This window comes from Myotis davidii, unplaced genomic scaffold, assembly GCF_000327345.1.
Source record: "Myotis davidii unplaced genomic scaffold, ASM32734v1 scaffold955, whole genome shotgun sequence".
Taxonomy (NCBI): Eukaryota; Metazoa; Chordata; class Mammalia; order Chiroptera; family Vespertilionidae; genus Myotis; species Myotis davidii.
The window spans coordinates 34,921-39,788 of NW_006287066.1; the positions used below are offsets into that span (position 1 = coordinate 34,921).

General features: G+C 37.0%; 1 protein-coding gene and 1 pseudogene across 1 annotated transcript in view; both read left to right on the forward strand.

Moving 5' to 3' along the window:
• The window catches only part of NPTN (neuroplastin), an 88,849-nt gene that overhangs the window by 8,280 nt on the left and 75,701 nt on the right, over nucleotides 1-4,868 (forward strand). The window lies entirely within an intron of this gene.
• On the forward strand, nucleotides 2,940-3,883 carry LOC107182322 (annotated as a pseudogene).

Consider the following 4,868-nt stretch of genomic DNA (forward strand, 5'->3'; position numbering starts at 1 on the left):
ATAAAATCTGAAACTTTTTTTTCATTTTTTCATTCAAACACTAGTGTACCCATATGAACTCAGACTTTATTGTGGGAAGAGAGAGAGTGGCTATGAGAATCCAGTTGTGGTGCAAGGAATAGAATTGCCTGTCAATAGTTAATTATGTAATCTTACTCATGCTATAAAAGGGAATTAGAAGAGATGGGGAAAGAAGTTACATTGGAAGCCCTGGATAATGTCTTGATCTGCCTAAGAGGGAATGTGTCTTGTAAACTCTTGGAATTATCTGATTAAACGTAACCAGTGATAAAGCAGATCTTAACCAAAGGAAGCTTCTAAGACAGTGTTTTCATGCCAGGATTAAGGAGAGGGGCTTCCTCGGCCTTAAGCTGTGCACTCAAAACAAGCAACATCTAAGCTCTCTGCAAGGAACAGCATTAAAAAGATGGCTGCTGACTGTCAAACATGCAAAAAAGAAAGTGGACTTTAAAGAAAAAATGCAATTTGGCATAAAGAAAAGTAAACTCAAGTCAATCTTTTGTGATCTCATATTTTTGAGAAATTAAATATAAAATACCACATGGGTCTTCACTCATTTACAAAGGGACATGTTCAAAGAGAGCAGGACATTCAAAATAAAGTAAACATACATTTTAGCCGTCACAAAGCTTTATAGCCACTGTCAAAACCAGAAGACTTAAAACAGAAAGCTGTTTTATATTTAACGTATAGCTATGTTTGATCAATTAGGATTTATGGAGATGGAAATCAGTTTCTTTTATTTCTGCCACTCAGAAATACGCGTGTGAATATTTACAATAGAATCTGTCAGTTGTAGAAAGTGCTGACCATCTCACTTAAGTTGCTGAGATAGTAAGGGGAAATTTTCCTGTCAAAGCATTCATTGCGCTAGGGTAGGATTGGAAGACTCTAAAATCTGAAAGTTTGTTGGATGTATATAATGGTGTGTTTTTATTTGTTTTAATCCTTACCTGAGGATATGTTTTTATTTATTTTTAGAGAGTGAGAGGAAGGGAAAAAGAGAGAGGGAGAAACATCAATGTGAGAGAGAAACTTTGATCCGCTGCCTCCCACAAGCGCCCTGACCGGGGATTGAACCCACAACCTAGGGTGTGCCCTGAACCAGAATCGAACCTGCAACCTTCTTGGTGTATAGGGACAGCGCTCCAACCAACTGAGCCACCTGGCCAAGGCAAAGGTTTTTTTTTTTTTATGATACAATTTGGGAAGGAGATAAGGTGCTGATTTCTATACAAATGTATGTAGAAAAACAACAAATAACTATGTTAAGTAACGTGCAGGAGGTGTTCAGTGAAAGTTTGAATAAAGTTTTGCAAAGATATTTTAGAAGAAGTGGATTCTGTGAAAAATATATTGATGCATTCTATTCAGTTCTTTACAGTGAGAACACAATCTGGACAGGGTCAGAAGTGGAGAATGAAGTTGTAAGAGAAAGGGGAAGAGAAGAAAGGCTATAGTAGTGCAAGGAGAAAAGCAGGAAGTAAGAATGAGGAATGAATTTTATTTTTTGAGGAGTATCTGGAAAAATAGAATCTATCAGAAAGACTAAGGAGACGAGGGACCTCTAAAGTAAATTCACACATCAAAATTAAAATAATAGTGCAAATCACGTCATGTGAACAATTGGCTTGGCTTTCAGTGTGTCTCTTTAAACAAAGCATTTTATATGAATTTTTTAAAATGCCATTGATGAATGATACGGAGTTTAATTTTAACCATCTTAGATAAATGCTTTATAAAATTTGTGAGGTTTTGTGGGATTATTTTTCCCCCAGAATTCCCAATTTTAGTTGGTAAGAATTAGTTTTGGGAAGGCAGGAAACCTCTGCAGTTGATTAGTTGATTATAAAGTTACATTTTATAGACATAAACTTATTGCTGAATATGAAGTGAAAATGTGGTGATTCTATATAAAAAGATTAATACAGTGATATTTATGTCTAAATTTTAAAAATTGAATAAAGTTATAAGTAAAATAACTATTTTTCAAGAGTTCTTTCAGTTTAGGAGAGGGAACCAAAATTTGTACATAACTTCAACTTACTATTATCTAAAATGGAAAGTAGGCTGAACTTTCTTTTTTGTTTGCTTCTGTATATATATAAATATACATTTATTAATCCAACCTAGTTAAGTTGATATTATTTTTATCTAATCGTTCAGAACTTTTAATTGTTTGGTTTGTGTGGAAATGGGGTTTACTGAAGATTCAAAGAATTTCCTAAGTTTCTACATTCATTTGCATACAGTAAGTTAGTGGCAGACATAGTTAATGTTCTTCAGGCACCACTTGTTTTTTGTTTTGTTTCTGATTTTTGTAGTGGTTCAAATTAAAATAAAAACAAAACAGAACACCTGTCTTTTTTTAAAAAAATATATTTTATTGATTTTTTACAGAGAGGAAAGGAGAGGGATAGAGAGTTAGAAACATCAATGAGAGAGAAACATTGATCAGTTGCTTCCTGCACACCCTGTATTGGGAGTGTGCCCGTAACCAAGGTACATGCCCTTGACTGGAATCGAACCTGGGACCCTTCAGTCCGTAGGCTGACACTCTATCCACTGAGCCAAACCGGTTAGGGTAGTGGTCGGCAAACTCATTAGTCAACAGAGCCAAATATTAACAGTACAATGATTGAAATTTCTTTTGAGAGCCAGATTTTTTAAACTTAAACTATATAGGTGGGTACATTGTTATTAACTTAATTAGGGTACTCCTAAGGCTTAGGAAGAGCCACACTCAAGGGGCCAAAGAGCCACATGTGGCTTGCAAGCCGAAGTTTGCCGACCATGGGGTTAGGGCAGCACCTCAGTCTTATCTATTAAAGGAGACTGGTCAGCTTTGATGGAAACATTTTGTGTTAAGTTTCTTGTATTAAAAAGTACTGAGTGACTCTTGCCTCTTGGCCACCGACATGCCATCCAGACTGAGGAAGACCTGGAAACTTTGGGGCCATAGCCGCATCGGCAAGCAAAAGAAGCACCCGGGGAGCAAAGGTAATGCTGATGGCTTGCATCATCACAGGATCAACTTCAACAAATATTGAAAGTTGGATATGAGGCATTACCACTTAGAGAGGAACCAGAGCTTCTACCCAACTGTCAACCTGGATAAACTATGGACCCTGGTCAGTGAGCAGACACGGGTAAAGGCTGCCAAAAGCAAGACTGGAGCTGCTCCTATCATTGATGTGGTGCGATCGGGCTACTACAAAGTTCTGGGGAAGGGAAAGCTCCCAAAGCAGCATGTCATCGTGAAGGCCAAGTTCTTCAGCAGAAGAGCTGAGGAGAAGATTAAGGGTGTTGGTGGGGACTGTGTCCTGGTAGCTTCAAGCTACATGGAGGGAAGTTAATGAAAATGTCCACAAGTGAAGAAAAAAAGTACAGAGTGGTATTAATTAATAATTAATTGTATTTTTATGTATCTTTTCAGGAGGCTTGTTTTCTATTTATGACTTAGTTTCTCTTCCCCCCTTTGTATTTTTAAAAGAACTCTAAGTCTCTCCATTGTAGTTGAACAAGGAAACCAAAGTGTTAACCTTAATTAAATCTGAGGAAATTCCTAGATTAATATTCCTTGCATTTCTGAAAACAATTATGAACTAGCCTTTTTTCTTAATCTTAATTCTTATGGTATGCTTTATGGTATTTTCCAGAAGTATATCAGTTTAGGTATGCTTCCCTTCACTTTGTTTATCTTGGTATATATTATTGTTACACCCAAGTATTGCTTAAAATTGACTATGAATTGTAAATGAGTTGATGTGAAATCTGAAAAGTGTCAGTGTTCTATATATTATGTAAGGTTCTATTATTAGAAAACATTAAGTTCTAAATTATACCAATAGCTTTAGTCATATCCAAATGTATTTCTCACTTTCTTAAAATGATTAAATATAAAATACAAGGCAAAATGTCAAGTCCTATTCTGATAGAATAACAAAGCAAAATGTTCCATATGCTAAAAAACAGGTAAGAGTGCTTGCATATATAAATTATTATGCTATTGATTCTCTTTTCTTCCTGAAGGTATTTGAAAACCACTGGGCTAGATGATGTCTAAATTCCCTTCCAGTTCTAAAATTACACAACTTTAATTATTGGCTTTACAGCTTAGATACTGCCTCTAATGGATATAGGGTTTAGAGAATACTTGCTGTTTTAATAAGTTTGTAGAAACCTGTTTTTCAGAAATAAGGAAAATTGACTTTGAGGCTTTCATGTTTTGAAGTACAACTTCCTATAAACCTACTTCAGACAATAGTTGCAGTTCTTGTTTCAAGGAAGGAAGAATGGTGTCGGTTAGGGGCAATCAGGCTGGCAGGCAGGGGTGGTTAGGGGCAGGCAGGCAGGTGAGCAGTTAAGAGACAGTGGTCCTGGATTGCAAGAGGGATGTCCGACTGACGGTATAGGCTCGATCCCACAGACATCCACCAAGGGGTCCCAGATTGGAGAGGGTGCAGGCCGGGCTGAGGGGACCGACCCCGCTCCCCCCCTCGCCATGCACGAATTTCGTGCACCAGGCCTCTCGTAAAAACATAAGACAAAATTGACACACTGCTAATAGTCTAATAAAGCTGTTTCCTTACATTTACATGTATTATAAAAAGATTGTGCATTTATGCATAAAGATGCAAAAAACAGACACTACAAAACCAAAGAAGAGCAGTATCTTACTAAGAAACAAAATTAAGCCCTACCTTCCCAGATATTTAGGTCTAGAACAGCAGTTTTCAACCTGTGGGTCGCAACCCCTTTGGGGGTCGAACGACCCTTTCACAGGGTTTGCCTAATACCATCCTGCATATCAGATATTTACATTAAGATTTATAACAGTAGCAACA